Raw genomic sequence first — 17,844 nt, 5'->3', positions numbered from 1 at the left:
TCTCTCTCTCTCTCTCTGTCTCTCTCCCTTCTTCTCTACCTCTGCCTGTGTCTGTCTATATGTCTCTGTCTCTCTCTCCTCTCCCCCCTCTCCCTTCTGCCTCCCCCTCCCTCGCACCCTCACTTTGTCTCCCTCTCTCCCTTCTTCTGCTCCTCTTTGTCTTTCTCTCTCTCCCTCTGTCTTTCTCTATCTTTTCCCCATCCCTCCCTCTTTCTCTCTGTCTCGGTCTCGGTCTCTCTGTCTTTCCTCCCTCCCTTCTTTCATCTCTCTCCCTCCATCTCTCCCTCTCTATTTCTGTATCTCTCTTTGTCCCCCTCTCTCCCTTCCTCCCCCACCCCACTTCATTTCTCTCTCTCCCTCTGTTTCTCCCTGTCTCTCTTTTCCCCATCCCTCCCTCCTCTCTTTCTCTGTCTCAGTCTCTGTCTTTCCTCTTCTCTTTTTTCCTGCCTCCCTCCTTCTATCCTCTTTCCCTTTATCTCTCCCTCTCTATCTCTCCTTCTCCTCATGCTCCGCACCCCCCACCACCATACCCAGTTACCTGTTGAGCTTCTCCCCTGGGGCCTTGTTCATGTCTCATCAGGTCCAAAGGGAACTAATGACATCTTGGAGAGGGGGAGACGGGGAGGATGAGAAGAGAATAAGGAAATCAATTGGTTCTGGTGTCATTACTAATCAAAGGTGTAGAGGAAAGGACATCAGACAGTGCCCAAGTTTGGCATAATGTGTGATGAAACCTGAGGCTCAAATCAAATCACCGTTGGGCAAAAGAAATTTCCTCTCCTCTCCCCCACCCCCCAATCATGAAGATTCAATGGACTTTGATTTGATTTTTTCTCCCCCTCTATTATTTGTCACCTCCTCTTCACGGCCTGAAAATAGCCTCCCTTTCACTGCTTCTTCCCCCCTGGGCCGCTTCAGCCCCCTCCCTCAGTCCTCTCCCTTCCACTGAGTCCCCAGAAGCACACAATTACCTCGGGGCTTTTGTCTGGTTCTTTGTGGGTGATCCAGCATTATTCCTGATCTTTCTGCAGCTGGGAAGAAGCTACTGATTTCTTATTATTTATTTGTAATGAGGCAGGGGATATTGGATTCCTCGCTGCAGGGACTCCAGATAGAATTCTCTGTGTCCCATCTCATAGGGATGTGGGAGTATAGGGTAGAATGCTTGTTTTGTCTCATCACCCTCCATGGAGTTGGGAGGGGGGAGAGAAAACGGGAATTTACAACCCCATTTTCCTGATAGGGAAAAAAATTATTCAAAATCAGTCACAGAATGACAGAACCAGAAGAGACCCTTAGAACATAGACTATCAGAGTCAGAAGGGACCTTAGAACATAGAATACATGTCAAAGTTATAAGGGACCCTAGCACATAGACTGTTAGAGCTGAAAGGGATAATTGAATACAGGACATAGAATGTTAGACCTGATCCTGGCTCTAACCTCCCTCCTGACATCTAGTCCTAAATCTTCAACTGCATATTAGACAGTTTGAACTGGATGTCCCATAGACATCTTAAATTCAACACGTCCAAAACTGGACTCATTGTCTTGCCCCCCCCCCCAAAAAAATGTTCCCTTCTTCATAATTTCTCTTTGCTGTCTAGGGTACCACCATCCTCCCAGTCCCTCAGGTTTGAAACCTAACAGGCACCCTGAACTCCTCACTATCTCTCGCCCCCTCCACATGTCCAGGCCGTTGCCAAGACCTTTCAATTTTACCTTTGGAATATCTCTCCAAAAAGCCCCCTTCTCTCCTTTGACACTGTCCACACCCTAGTGCAGACTTTGGTCACCTCTGGACTACTATAATAGCTGCTGGCAGGTCTGCCACTCTCAAGTCTCTTCCCACTCTGATCCATCCTTCATTCAGCTGTAAAATTGATCTTCCTAAATCGAAAGTCTAACTATGTCACACACTCTCACACACACACACACACACACACACACACACACACACACACACACACACCATTAAATGAATCCCAGTGGCTCCCTACTGCCCCCAGGATCCATATGAAATCCTCTGTTTAGCTTTTAAAGTCCTCTGTAGCCTGACCCCTTCCTATCTGTCCAGTCTTTTCACATCTTCCCCCCAACCATGTGTGATCTACTGAACGCTGACTCACTGCCCCCCATGCCTTGAACCCTCTCCCTCCTCATCTCCATCTCCTGAACTCTGTGGCTTCCTCCAGGTCCCAGGCAGAGTCCCAGCTTGTGGTGTTCTCTCTTAATGCTGGTGCTTTCCCTATGGTGCATTCTCTCCAGTTTCCCCTGTCTATAGCTAATTTGTACCTCACTGTTTGCATATCCTCTCCCCCATTAGATTGGGAGCAACCTGAGGTCAGGTACTGTCTTTTGCCTCTCTTGCCTCTCTTTGTAATCCCAGAACTTAGCACACATGGGCTGCTTAATAAACGCATGTTGACTGACTGAATGGGACCTGAATTCTAGTTCTGATTCTGCTACTGACTTACTTTGTGACCTTGGCTAATTGTATTCCTCTCTCTGGGTCTCAGTTTCCCCATCCATAGAATGAAGGGGATGAAATATATAAACTCTAAGATTGTCTCTTAAACATTCCAGGTTCTTGGGTCCCTCCCAGCTCTGAAATTTCATGCTCTACATTCTAAGCTGCCTTATAGCTGGGATAGTTTCTATTAACTGATAAGGAAAATGATCCTTGATAAGGAATATAAGGTGTGGTCCCTCATGGCGTATTCTATTAGAGCTCCCTTGCAAAAAAACCAAAATACCTCAATTTTTTTTATTAGAGGACCAAAAAAAAGAAAAACCCAAATACCTCAAAGATCCAATTCAAAGCAATGAATTCAAATTCAAAGAATAAAACTTAAATGACAAAATAACAGGTAATAATAGGGTTGACAGTGAGGCAAGGGAGGGCAGTAAGCCCTTGCAACAATAGCCAACATAGAATACTTTCTATCCTTTGATCCTCACAGCAACCCTTGACTTTAGGTACTCCGGGTATTATTACCTTCATTTTACACATGAGAAAACTGACCCTCAGAAATGGTAAGTGATTTGCCCAGGATCACACAGCTAACAAGTACCAGGAGGAGTTTTGAACTCAGATCTTGTGATTTCTAAAATCAACACTATTCACTATACCATTCTTTCTCATGCAAACTTCTCTTTACTCTGCCGATTGTCGAGCCTTTGTCTGATCAACCAACTCATCCAAGGTCTCCCAGCAAGCCTCTAACTCCAGTTAGGAAGGAAACCCAAAGCTTTTTATTCTTGAGCCAGCATTCTGGCCGATAACCTAGGCACATACTCCTATAGTCAAGGCTTGGGGAAAGAGGCAGAGGGAAGGAACCACAGGAGAAGGGAGGAGTTTGACTCCATGTGTCTCTGCCATGTTTGTGAATTGCTAGTACAATGAAAACTGATTTTTATAGTAAAATGAGCCTTTTTTGTGTTTGAATGAAAAGTACACACATTCAAAATCTGATTGTAAGGGGGAAAAAATCAGGCTTTATTGTAGAAACAATTGTGCCAAACTTAAATCCCCAGAATTAAAATGGTAGGGGTGTTAAGTATGGATAGGAATGCATTAAACAGATGGGTATTAATACATAGGATTCTTTTTCTTCCATTTTGGGAAGGAAGCTGTTTCTGTCTCTCCAACAGCTCTGCCGTCTACTATTCTAAGAGAACTTGGAGGAGAGCAGAAGTGATAGGTAGGAGGGCTAGACTCTATCATTCTAGCTCCTCTTCTTTCTCTAACACTCTGTGTCCTATATTCTGAGGTGTCTTCCTACTCTCATGTTCCTGTTCTAAGACCTTTCCAGCTCTGACATTCTAAGCTATATATTCCGCCATACTGTTGTTCTGTTATTACTATTCGATATCTCTTCACTGATGGTCCAAAGCTGGCTAGAAGTCTACTTGCTGATGGATCCTGAGTCCACTTTGGAAAAAAAAAAAAAACATACAACACTCCAAAGCTTTGGTCCCAGCACAACCAGCCCACAGTTCACTCTTTCTTGACCTGAGCAGCTCTTTAAAAGGACCTTGTCTCCCATACCCCAAGTAACCAGAGGTTCTAGAAAGATGACCCAGATCCTTTGGAGACCATGTCCATTCAAGGTTCCTCCCTCACCTTCTACCTAGCCAGCCAGGAACATTTCGAAGCCCTGACCACGTAGGGGAACATGAAACTACCAACCCCAGAGAGCAAAGCAGCCTGAAACAAGCCTCATTCCTCACTTGTATTGGTGACACATTGGAGAACATTGGGGGATTTGTAGGTGATAAAACACTCCGCCTTGAAAGCTAACTGTGGATTTTGGAGAACTTTTCCCTTCTTACGGGGATATTATTAGATCCATTCTTTATTCTGGGCAATTTGGAATCAGATGGCTTCCAATGACATTTCTTGCAGGCTGCCAAGAAGTGGTCTTTGGTAGATAGAGTTCAGCCCTCCCATCTATCCAGAGAGGGAACCATGCGGGAGAACAGCTCTATATCAAATTCCACCACAGGGGAGCCCAGAATATTGGATCAGCATTTTCACCGGCCTGCAATTCATTATTGACACTGAGTGGGGATCATTAATTTAGCCAAATGGGTTCTGGTAATTAAAGGCCGAGGTTTCTGTGGTCCTTATTTGTGGGGGAAAGGGGCTGCTGTCAGAGTTCTTATGGATAATGAACATAAATTATACAAAAGGAGCTAGGCATTAGGAGTGCCCTGCTCTGACCAGGAGCTGGCATGCAGCTGGGGAAGGGAGTGGGACTGAGGCCCCACCTGACAGGGCTCTTACAGCCAGAGAAGAGATTTGTTGTTGAGTTGTTTCAGTCAAGTCTGACTCTCTATGAACCCATTTGGGGATTTCTTGGCAAAGATATTGGAGTGGTTTGTCATTTCCTTCTCCAGTTCATTTTACAGATAAGGAAACTGAGGCAAACAGGGCTAAGTGACTTACCCAGGATCACATAGTTAGCAAATGTCTGAGGCTGGATTTGAATTCAGGTCCTCCTGACTCCAGAGCTGGCTCTCTATCCACTGTACCACCTAGCTGCCCTATAGCAGAGATAGTAATAGTAAAAACGTTAACAATGACAAAGTATTTTCTTGGCAGCGGCCCTGTAAGATATTAGTGAAAGAACAATTATCCCTATTTTGCAGATGAAGAAATTGAGTCTTGGAAAGGTGAAAAGATTTATCCATGCTCACAGAGCTAGAAGTGTCAGGTCTTCTGACCCCAAGACAAGTGTGTATAAAATCATAGGTGCAGAACATTAAGGGGCCTAAGAACATCAGCTCTACTTTTAGAAATACTGGTTCAGATCTCAAGATTTGACATTTTGAGATCAGATATTAATCTCAAATCATCAATTTGATATTTACTACAACCCCTGAGCAAGTCACTTAATCTGTTTGCCTCAGTTTCCTCTTCTGTAAAATGGAGATAACAGCCAAACCTGCCTTGCAGGATTGTTGTGGGGATCAAATGAGATACTGCTGGCAAAGTGCTTAGGCACATGTGTTCAGTCGTTTCCAGTCACGTTGGATTCATTGTGACCCCATTTGGGGTTTTCTTGGCAGAGATACCAGAGTGGTTTTCCATTTCCTTCTCCAGCTCATTTTACAGATGAGGAAACTGAGGCAAACAGATTAATTTATTTGTCCAGGGTCACACAGCTGGTATCTGAGGCCAGATTTGAACTCAAGATGAGTCTTCCTGACTCCCAGTGCCACCTTACTGTCAAATCTGGCACATAGTAGGTGCTATTCAAATACTTAGTCCCTTCCCTAAATATTTGTGATATTTACTACATGTGTGACCTTCAAAAAAATCGCTTCATCTCTCAGCTTCCTAATCTGTAAAATGAGGGGATTTGGATAGCTGGCCTCAGATGTCCCTTCCAGCTTTAGACCTATGGACCTATGACCCACAGAGTGTAAACTCTTTGAGTATAAGAACAGTCTCATTTTTACATCTGTTTTCTTATGGTAATGAATAGAAAACTGGTTTCAGTCAGGAAGATCTGGGTTCAAGCACTGCCTCTAATATATCCTCTCCTTGTGACCCTCAGCTAGTCATCAGTCCCTTGCAGTGCACCCAGGCAACTGTCACAGCCAGATAAGGAGCATCCATGGAGGTCTCCTCCCTGGGAGTCCCCACCATGGATGAAAAGATCAATCCAAGTTTATACCCTCCACAGCTCCCAGCCCATCATAAATGCTTGTTGATTGGTCTCTGACCTATTTAACCCAGAACCCAGATTTTCCTTCACTCCATGACAGGTTCTATGTCCATTGTGGCAGAATTACTTCCAGGCCTGTCTATTAGCTAGTGAACCACACTGCCTCCAACTCTCTAGTAATGGTCTTCTGACCATTTGTTAAATCAAAGAATGTCAGACCCCAAAGGGTCTTTAGAACATGGGCTACCTTAGGACGTTGGAGCTGAAAGGCACCTTAGACCACATACTATCAGAGCCAGAAGGAACCTTAGAACATGGAAAGTCAGAACTGGAAGGGAACCTAGAACATAGAATGTCAGAGATGGAGGAAAACTTAGAACATAAGGAACCTAAGAACCTAGAATATCTGTTAGATCTAGAAGAGACCTTAGAACATGAATTATAGAATATCAGTGCTGAGAAAGTCGTCTCACTGTGCCTCAGTTTCTCCACAAGAACCTTAGAAATAGCCTATTCCAACCCTGTCATTTTAGCTATGAGGAAGCTGAGTCCTGAAAAGGGGTAATACCAGGTGTGGGGTCATAGTGGCAGAGGGTGGATGAACCAGGATTTGAATCTCCAGCCTCTGGTTCCAATTCCACAGTCACTTCCCCCACACCGTAGATACCTGCCCTGAAATTAGGGATAATGATGCTCCTGCTACCTGCCCCACAGGCTCACAGGCTTGTCGAATTGTCAGCCCTGCAAAAATAGGGCTCTCGTTCCCAGCAGCAACAGACAGCTCCCGATGGTCGAGCCTCTCCACCACACTGTTCTCTATCAGATCGCTGGTCCAACCTCTCTGAGTCTCCCAACCCTGATCACTCTGACCCTTGGCTCTGGGCCCTTAATGCCAGCCACTCATATTGTCAGGCCTGAAGAGTCATAGTAGATGAAGACTTTCCTCGAATGTCACCCCTGTGAAAAGCTCCCCTCCCCATCAGCCCATCGGCCCAACCCCGATGAACCTGAGTTCTTCTGCACCGATGGCATCTAATGGGTATTTGCTAATAAGATCTGAGTTTGTGAGTTCTGCATCCTATTAACACCAGCGCACATCAGGCCTGTCTGCTGAAGAGAAAATTGCAAACACAATAGAAAAGCTGCTTATGAATATTAATAGACCTGGAAACAATGCCGAGCAAAATTGTTGATGTGATTGGAAAAGGGGAGGAGGAGGGAGCATGGAGGTGACAGGAGAGGAAGCCCCCCCTCTCCCCAGCCCTCCCCCACACTCCAGTGCCCCCTGATAAATCCCAGGGTTGGCTCCAACCACTGATTGTCTTGCTAAGCCCGTTTCAGCTTTCAAAGTCAGTTTTCAGAAGCCTGGTTGAAAGTAATTAAGGTATGTGATCCATGAGATGCTCCAACTGCTACGCCTCCCTCATCTCCCTTCCACCCCAGACCCACAAAGTGGAATCCAGATGCCCTCTTCCCCAAAGTGGGGCTTGGAAACACGCTCGGGACTTCTTTAAATAGTCAAATCCTTCCGGGGCGACATGGTCCATGAGGGCAGGGATTATTTCAGAGGGTTATACAGATGCTTAGAGATCATCAAACCCAAAGCCCCTCATTTTACAGATGAGGAAACTGAGGCCCAGGACAGTGCAGTGACCTGCCCCTGGTCATAGAGTGGTATCTGAGGCAGGATTTGAACTCCTCTTTCTGACTCTAATCCCAAGGCCCTCTCCCGTCACTGTACCCTGGCGCCCTCTGCCTTTGGATCCCTCATAACTAGGCACAGTACTTGGTATATGGTCATTACCCAACAAACACTTGCCCACAGATTGATTGACAGGTGTAATTAATGTATTTAGCTCATCATTCCACAAACATTGTAATAATGTTCTCCAAGAGAGGATAAGCTTCTTGAGGACAAGAACAATGTCATTTTTGCCTTCGTATTTTTGCTTAACTCAGTCTTAGATAATCATCTTTTTGCCCAGATTTGTGGTTACATCCTTGAGAGGGAATTGCTGGTGGGTATAAACTCCCTTGAGCAGAGCAAACTAACAGTGTAGCTGAAATTGCTGGTCTTAGAGAGTGGCCAGTGGACACTGAGAGTTAAATGACTTACCCAGGGTCACATAACCAATATAGGTCAGAGGAAGCACTTAAACCCAAGTCTTCCTGCTGTATCTACTACCCCACACAGCCTCTTCTCTTGCCCTAGAACCAGCTAGGCAGCTCAACAGATGGAGCACCAGGCCTGAAGTCAAGTCGACCTGAATTCAAATCTGACCTCTGACACTCACTAGCTACCTGACCCTGGGCAAGTCAGTTAATCTCTGTGGACCTCAGTTTCCTCATCTGTAAAATGGGAATTGCAATAGCACCTCCATCCCAGAGTTGTAGTGAGGGCCAAGTGAGATAGTATTTGTAAAATACTTAGTACATAACAGGCACTTTAATAAATGCTTATTTCCTTTCTATAGCAAGAATTTGATAAAATTTAATAACTGCTTGCACAGGCAATATGGTATAACAGAAGGAGCACTGGTCCTGAAGTCAAAGCACAGGGTACCCGGGCTGATCTTTTGCCTCAGTTTCCCCATCTATCAAATGGGGATAATACTGCTTGTGATGCCAACTTCACAGGGCTTTTGCATGGGTGGTGCCTTGCAAACCTTCAGATTCTGGAGAGAACTGTGATGGTGTTCTGATCCAGGTGAAATCAGGTTTAAAGGAACTTTGAGCCTCAGATAAGGAGTCTGGAAACCCAGGTTTGAGATCCACCCCTGCCCAAGAAGAGCCACATGACCTTGGACCAGTCAGTTCCCATTTTCAGGCTCCACTTTCATCATCTGTAAAATGAGAAAGGTATCCTGGACCTTCTCCAGGCTCCTAGCTCTAACGGTCCAGGAATTCTAGAATCAAGGGCACAGCCTTTGAAGAAAATGAAACCTGGGAAGGGTGGGCCCCCGAGCAGGCAGAGCTGGTCCTCTCAGCAGGGTAGGAGCCACAAACTACCCAGATGCACGATGGGATGCTAACACACACACACACACACACACACACACACTCTTCAATCCAGTCAAACTGGCCTTCTCTCTTTTCCTCATGAATGACCCTCCATCTCCCATCTCTGTCCCCAAGACCTCCCTCCTCACCTTCATCCAAAGAGTCCCTTTTCTTCCTCTAAGATGCAGCTCAGGAATCATGCCACCCTCCCTCTCAAAAGATGTTTCATTTAACTATCATATGTTAATCTATGGATTTGTTAACTTTATATTTGTGTTTACCTTCCTCCTTTCTTACATTAAAATGTAAGCTCTTCGTGAAGTAGAGATTTTTTTCATTTTTTGTACTTGCAGTCTCAAGCCTAGCACACTGCCTGACACGCGGAGCTTAACAGACGCTTATTGGTTAGTTAATTGATTGATTGATTGATTGAGCTAGCTCCATTTAGAGAGAAGTGGGGTAGGGGTGAGGGAGAAATCCAGGGAGGAGTACATGATGACAGAATCAGAGCACGCAGGTGTGAATCTTGGCCTTGCGCTTCCTAGCTGAATGAATTTAGGCAAGTCTTTTCCTCCTTCTGCACCTCAGTTTCCTCATCTGTAAAATGCTCATTAACCTTTAAAGGTCCTTTCCAATGTTTAAATTCTATAGTGCTGTGCTTTTCTCCCTGCCCCATCCCCAGCCTGACTCTCCAGGGGAAAGACTAATACGGTCTAAGAGAAGTAGCTATGTAATGCAAAGGAGAGAGCACTGAATTCAGGCACATACAGTCTGAGTGACCTTGGAGTAGTCACTGCTTCTCTGGGCCTTTATTTTCTCAATTATAAAGGAAGTAATTGAACCAGATTGAGGTTACTGACCTTTTCTGTGCTGTGGGCCCCTCCGACTCTCTGGTAAATCCTGCAGGACCCTTTCTCAGAATCATTTATCTTCAATAATTTAATTTGTTTTAATTTAATAATCGATGGACCTGCTAAATTTCAGTCAGTAAAAATAAAAATGCACATTTTCCCCATCCAAATTCTAAAGCCCTCTGAAATCTACCTGTGGACCCCAGGTTGAGAACCTGGTTGAAATCTAAAAGTTCCTTACAGCTTAGATCCCATGATTTTACAAGTCTCCACCCCATCCTAGGATTCCAACCAGAAATTATCTAAGTATGTTTCCATGGAGATCATCACTGACATGGTAGCTGGACCCCAGACACACCTGGATCCTCCCGCAATGACTCTTGGGGCCCCTCTCCTCTCTCTGACCAAAGGAAAGGGGTCAGGCCCCCAGCCTAGCCCCCAGCTCCAGGAGGAGGGGCCCTGGGCTCAGGCCTCCAAGGGCCCTTCAGCTCATTTGCATTGTATTTGTGGGATAATTACTAATGGCACAGATCATTTTTATTAGCTGAGCTGTCTACATTAAAATGATAGATTTTTTTTATTAAAAACATCCAAGGGAAATGCCATCACAGCAGGAGGAGGATAATTTTCCGTTTAGTTTAAGAGCAGATGGTTACCAAAATGTTCGATGTAAATAAATCAAGGGGAAGCCTAATCGTTAGGTAAACAGTATTGGAAATTTTTCTTTCCTGGTTCCAGCCTCCTGCTTTCTTGGGGTTTCTAAACCCTTTGTCTGGAGCCAGTCACTGGAATTCTCCTGGCATGACTGGGGAAGCTCTGTTATGTGGGAACCATTGACATTTATCTACAAGATGCTGAAGAGAGTCACCCTCCTGAGTTGGCTCTCTTGTTGACTGAGGGATAGCTGAAGACAGGACCACACAGGTGGTTGTGCAGGTGTCTTGTGGGATCATGAGCCCCTTCAGGGCTGTGGGAGGGACGAGAAGACTGGTAGGACTCTCCTGCTTCTAATCTCTGATCTGCCTTTAGTTGGAGTTGCTTGACTTCCAAAGAGCCATGAAAGTTGGTGAGGTGGAGCAGTGGGTAGAGCCCTGGACTTGGAGTCAGTAGCACCTGGATTTGAATGTTATCTCTAACACTAGCAGTGTGACCGGACCTCAATTGCCTCATCTGTGAAACAGAGAGGTCAGATTTTGGGAAAGAAGGATCTCATGGAGCCCCATGAACTCTTCTGGTTCTAGCACTCTGATGCTGCGAAGTCAAAATAGGCAGATTTGGGTTTGATGATCTATTGATGAGGGATGGAGGGGATGGGCTCTTCCTCCCCAGAGGTTTTCATGCCAATGCTGGATGACCACTTGTTGGAAATGTTGGAAAGGGTATTCTTGGTCAACTAGAGACTTGACCCAATGACTCTTTGAGGTGCCTTCTGGCTCTAAGATTCTCTGGACTCTCTTTCCCTCCAAATTCCTCTTTTTTCTCTGAGTTCAGCCCCCTCTGCCCATCCAACCTCCCAAGCCACTTGTTGACAAAACTCTCCAGGATAGGACAGGTCAGTTCTGATTCTCAGAGGTAGAGTTTCCCTTCCAGAGACAGCTTGCTCAGAGACTAACAGAACTTAGATGTAGGCATGGCACTGGATATCCCTTACTTTGTTCAGTTCTATCAGAGCCTGTGTTCCCTTGGTGTAAAATGTTCCCAGTGCAAATCTTTACCCACCCTTCATGGCCCAGTTCATTCTTCCAGATCTCCCAACTAGATATGCCCCTTGGATTCCATTCCTACAGTCATGACTTCATGCTGGCCTTTCAGGGGCTCCCACTGCTGTCCCCAAGCATTCCAGTGGTAATTTCTGGTTCCAGAATTGTGAAGCAAATGAAGCTCATGTTTCTCCCATTCCAGCAGGCCCCTTCTTCCTCCTACTCCACACATGCAATGTCTTCTTTCTTTTCTCATTCCTTCTGGGCACAGAGCTTGGGGTCAGAGGACTTAAATCTCTTAGGTTCTACCATTTACTAACTGTAGTAGGTAAGTCACTTACCTCTCTGAGACACCATTTCCTCATCTACAAAATAAAGGATCACAGAATTTAGAGCTGAAAGAGATCTTTACAGGAAAACTAGAACAATTTATAAGTGAGGAAACTGAGTCCCAGAGAAGAAAAATGCCATTCCGAAGGTCATTCAGGCTATAAGTGGTCTGGCCAGGACTCATACCCAGTGTTCTCTTTACTCCCTATCACCCAGACAGAAGACTGGAACTGAATATTGGGTTTAAAATAGCCTCGTGTGATGGAAAGCTGCAAGGTCCAACTCCCTAGCCCCGCCTCCACTCGCCTGCCTGGGGCACAGTATTTCCTGAGCCACTGATATTGACAAGGCAGCATAGGCACCACTACCACAAGCCTCTGGAGGCAGGTACAACCACAACAGCTGTCCTTGGTGCTCCTGGAGCATAGAGTCTGTCCCCTAGGCTTCCCACCTCCCTTGCTTGCCTCCCTGCTGATCAGGACCAGGAGCTTGGAGCTGGCAATCTCATAAGTGCTGAAAAAATGCTTGCTGACTGACTGACCATGTAGACTCAGGAGACCAGCTTTGTCTTGCTCCAGCAAGTAGGATAGCCATGGGCAACCTTGCAAGAAGGTGCCTTCCCATGGTCTAGGTCATTCTACCTGAGATTCAGAAGACATAGAAAGTCAGGTCTAGAGATACATCCTTGTCTTCTCTCCTGAGCTGGAAGGGACCTCCAGAAGCCATCTAATCCAGCTTCCACATTTTGCCAGGGAGGAAACTTAGGACCAAGATGCTTGAGTGATTTGGGGCTCAGAAAATGCAGGAGACTTACCCAAGGTCACACAGCTGGCAAGCAGCAGAGCCAAAACAGTGGGAAGAGCATGGCTTTAGAATCAGATGACAAGTCCAAATCCCATCTTGGATGCTCAATCCCTGTGTGACCTTGGGCAAGTCACTCAACCTCCCTCCCATATTACCCCCAGCCTGTCAGCCATCTCCCCCTGGATGTCCTATCAACATCTCAAATTCAATATGTATACAGTGAAGCTTAATATCTTAATCACCACCACCCCACCCTAAACCCATCCCAGTTCCAATCCAGGGCACCACTCTCCTCCCAGTCACCCAGCTTCACAATCATTCCACATCCTTTCTTCTCCCTTATCACCCTCCTGCATCCAAACAGTTGCCAAGTCTTGTCCATTCTCCTCCAAAACATCTCTCAGATCCATCCTCTTGCCCTTACATATTGTTACCATCTCAGTCCCAGTTCTCATCAACTCTCCCCTAGGCTATTGCAGCAACCTCCCAGTTGGCCTCAAGTCTCTCCTCTCTCCAATCCAAACTCCACCCAGCTGTCAAGATCATCCTCCTAAGGTGACTGCTTCACTCCAAGGCTCAGATGATTTCAGTGCTTCCCTGTTACTGCTGAAATAAAATCCTCAGCCTGGCATGAAAGGGCCTACCCAAATCCAGCCCCATTCCACCATTCCAGCCTTATAACAGCTTTACTCCTCTTCACACACTCCAAATTCCAGTCAAACAAGACCCTCCTAGCTCTTCTATGCATTTAACCTTCCATTTCCTGTCCCTGAGATGCAGACACTGATAAATGAGAACATATCCAGAGTAGGGGACCCAGGATGACACAGGCTTTTGAGACCAAGCTACATGTGGCCTAGGTAAAGGAACGGGGAGCCTGTAGCCTGGAGAGAAGACCCAAGGGAACAAGAGATTGGTCTTTAGGCTTTTGAAAGGTCATTGTGTGTGGAAAAGAGATTGGACTTGCTTTGTTTTGTTCAGGGATAGACTTCGAAGCAAAGGGAGGGAATGACAGAGGCAGATTTCAGCGAGATGTCAGAAAGGCAGCAGAGCAATTAGAGATGTGCCAAAGTGGGATGGGCTGCTTGGAGGAGATTAGTTACCCTGTGTTCTAGGTCATCAGAAATGGGTGGATGTTGATTTGTCATGAATATGACATTGGGGGTTCTTGGTCAGGTGCAGCTTGGACAACACTATCTCTATGCACCCTTCAAATTCCAAGGCTTTGTGATTCTTTAATTGTGAGAAGGAAAGAGTTCTGGCTCAGTAGTTGGGGGGACTTGAGTTCAAATCCTGGCTTAACTACCTACTAGCTCTGTGCCCTTAGGCCTAGACCTTCTCTGAGCTATAATATAGAGACAATAATGATTGAGCCGGCAGCTGCCTCATGGGGTTATTGTCAAGAAAATGCTTTGTCAGCCTTGGAGTGCTGTTGGAAGTAGGACCTGCTACTATAATTTTTGTTTTCCTCAAAGAAATGTCCCGCTATGGTTAATAGTCATTGGCCTTGGGCAGTCAGGAGGTCTGGGCTCTGACTTGCCCATTCCACCAAGCATCTGTACAACCTTGGGCAAGTCTCTTTTACTCTCAGTTTCCTGCCTCAGTTTCTCCATCAAATCAACAAGACAATTGGATTAGCAACAAATTGGATTGTGTGCCAGACATGGAGTTGGGGGACATGGATTCAAATCTTCTCTCTGACACCTGCTAACTACGTGACTATGGTCCAGTGACTTGGGCCTTAGTCTCCCTGTCTATATGAAGAGGAGATCAGACTAGATAATCTCTAATTTCCCATCTCTCTCTAAACTGGTGACCTTAGGATCCTTTCCACATCACAGTTCTATGATTCTTTCCTGTTCTCTGACATTCTCTGATTCTCTGGCTAACCACACCTTCCTCCTCCTCTTTGTCCTCTGCCCCCAAGAAAGGGGAGACTGGCAGGGCAAGGAATCACCAACCTTCATCCATCCCAGGAGCCAATCAGAAAGTATCACCACAGTGATGCTTGATTGGGAGGATGGATATCCTCAGTAAAAAACATTCTTTTTATTCCCTGGATTCCAGACATCACCAAAGTTTTCCACAAGGAGTTTTTCTACTCTTCCTGCCCTGGGGTTCAAGCCAAATGGAAGTTGTTATGTTTTCCTTCCTTCCTTCCCTCCTTTCTTTATCTCTTTCTTTCTCTTGGGAGGAGGCATGCCATGGAAACAATTCATGGAGGTGGAGTGGAGTGGGGTGGGGGAAAAGCAGAATCCTCACAGTGCAGCCTCTGGTCTATGCCATGTCTGCTCCTTGCTTCTCTGATCAGCTGAGGCCAGGATGCCTAATGACAGAAAGCTTTAATAACCTCCAGTAATGGGCACAATTAGAGCTGTTAATGTCGCTATTAAGAATTGAGCAAATGAAAAAACAGACCCATGATTGTTCTCAGAGGATCTGGAGCTGGGAGGGGCCTTTGAGACTGTCTAGTTCAGTCAATTCATTTTACAGATGGGGAAGCCAAGGTGCTTGGAGGAAAGGTGACTTAGCCAAGGTCACATATGGCTAATTGATGGCAGAGTGAGTATTTCATCCCAGGTAATTCAACTCCATATGTAGGCTCCTAATATCCCCAGTCCTCCTCAGGCACATGCCGGATATGCATCATTCTCCTTGTCTGGCCATGACAAACCTTCCCAAATCAATAAGGTCATAGTATTTAGAACTGGAAGAGACTTTGGAGGTCATCTGATACAAATTTCTCATTTTGCAGCTGAGAAGACTGAGACCCAGAGAGGACAAGGAATTCTCCCAAGATTTAGACAGACAGGCTTACCCCTGACTAACTGTTGCCAGCAGCCATCCCTGGTGACTCACAGGCTGGCCCTACATCATCAACATATGTTTGTACTTGTCACAATTACCCCTAGGTTGCTACTTCAGGGAAGCTGAGAAAAGAAGACAAGAGAGTCAGGCAGGGCTACTTCTTTCAAGATAGCTGAGCAGATCCTCACTGTGGCCGGCCCCAGGGCTAGACTTCTTCGGAAGAGAGTAGGTCAAAAATGCTACCTTAGGCAAATCACATCATTTCTCTGAGCCTTGATTTCCTTCAAGACACACCCAGGAAGACCTAGGTTGAGTTATGACTTGGATACTAACTCACTGTGTGACCCTATGTAAGTTGCTACCTTAGGCAAATCACATCATTTCTCTGAGCCTTGATTTCCTTCAAGACACACCCAGGAAGACCTAGGTTGAGTTATGACTTGGATACTAACTCACTGTGTGACCCTATGTAAGTTGCTGCACTCAGTGCAGAGAGGATACAAAGAAAGGCAAAAGCCGGTCCCTGCTCTCAAGGAGCTCAGCATCTAATGGGGGAGAAGACGTGGGAACAATGGGCACAAATCAAATGTAGATAAGATCATTTGGAGATAATCAGCACAGGAAAGGCACTCGTGGATAAAAGGGAGGTCAGAGGATGGAGATGAGGAGGGAGAGAGGTGGAGGCACAAGAGACAGCCAGTGAAAACGCCCAGCTTGGGAAAGGGAGTATCACGTGTGAAGAATCCCATGAAAGCCATCATCACTGTATCACAGAGGACATGGTGGGGGGCAGGGGAGTAAGGTGCAAGAGGCCTGGGAGGGTAGGAGGGGATGGGGTTATGAAGGGCTTCAAATGCCAAATAGAGGATTGTATATTTGATCCTGGAGACGATATAGAGTCACTGGAGTTTATTAAAGAGGGTAGAGAGGAGGTTATATAGTCAAACCTGTTGTAATGTGGCAGTGCAGTGGGGGAGAGACTGGAAAAGAGAGATATGTCAGGGAAACCAGTCAGCAGGCTATTGCCATAGTCCAGTTGCGAGATAAGGAGGACCTGTACCAGGATGGTGACAGTGTCAGAGAGAAGAGAGAATATTTGAGAAATATTTCAAATTTAGAGTGAGTAGGACTTGGCAACAAATTGGATATGGTGGGGTGAGAAAGAGTGAGGAGTCAATTGTGCACCTCAATTGTGCACCCAGGGATGATGCTAGTGTCCTTGACAGTAATAGGGAAATTAGGAAAATGGAGGAGAGTGGAGGTTGGGAGGAAAGATAATGAGTTCTGTCTTTAACATGTTGAAAGTAAGATGTCTACAGGACATTCAGTTCAAGATGTTTAATAGGCAGTTAGAGAGATGAGAATAGAGGAGAGGAAAGTTAGGTCTCACTAAGTAGATCTGGGAATCACTTAAAAAGATGATAATTGAATCCATGGAAGCTGATGATCACATCAAAAAATAGTATAGAGGGAGAAGAGGATAAAGATCAGGACAGAACTTTGGGGATCAAACACAGTTAGGAGACATGGATGAAGATCCATCAAAAGAGAACCAGAAGAGAGCAATGTCATGAAAACCTGGAGGGAAGAGAATATCGAGGACTTGATCCACAGGGTCAGTGACTGTAGAGAATTCAAGAAGCATGAGTTGAGAAAAGGATTGGATTTGGAACTTAAGAGGTCATCGATAAGTTTGGAGATAATAGATGAAGTCAAGATCCAGCCTGCACAGAGTTAAGAAGAGAGGAAAAGAGTGGAACCATCTATTGTAGACAGCCATCCCAAGGAGTCTCTCACAAAGGGGAGGAAAGATATGTAACCATAGCTAGCAGGTATGGACAGGTCAAGTGAGGGGTTTGTGAGGATGGGGGGGAGCAGAACCTGGTCATGTTTGTAGGCAGTTGGGAGGCACCTAATAAAAAGGGAGAGATTAAAGATTAGTGATAAAATGGGGACGTGAGAGGAGTCAATCTCTTGGGGGAAATGGGATGGGACAGTACCACTTGTCATCTAGAAGGGTTAATGTTGGCAAGGGGAAGAGCCATCACTTCATGGAAGATGTGAAGGAGGAAATAGTGACAGAAGACATCTAAGTGATGTGAAAAAGGGAGAAGGGAAGAAGAGAGAGCTCTTGGCAAATGGCCTCAATTTTTCCAGTGAAATATGAGGCAAGGT

General features: G+C 45.7%; 1 protein-coding gene across 8 annotated transcripts in view; it reads left to right on the top strand.

Annotated features, from left to right (window-relative positions):
* LOC140509884 (transmembrane protein 263-like) overlaps window positions 1–17,844 on the top strand; it is a 357,693-nt gene that overhangs the window by 325,137 nt on the left and 14,712 nt on the right. Inside the window, exon 1 of one of the 8 annotated variants that reach the window (XM_072617931.1) lies at window positions 15,160–15,894. The exons of 5 other annotated variants lie outside the window; for them this stretch is intronic. The gene's annotated coding sequence lies outside the window, so the exon portion shown is untranslated. Of the gene's footprint in view, window positions 1–15,159; window positions 16,139–16,557; window positions 17,502–17,844 lie in introns of those variants that run through there. 2 more of the 8 variants (XM_072617930.1, XM_072617929.1) reach the window with 2 other exon arrangements.

The sequence above is a fragment of the Notamacropus eugenii genome, chromosome 6, assembly GCF_028372415.1.
Source record: "Notamacropus eugenii isolate mMacEug1 chromosome 6, mMacEug1.pri_v2, whole genome shotgun sequence".
Classification (NCBI taxonomy): Eukaryota; Metazoa; Chordata; class Mammalia; order Diprotodontia; family Macropodidae; genus Notamacropus; species Notamacropus eugenii.
This window is presented reverse-complemented; position numbering and strand designations above follow the sequence as displayed.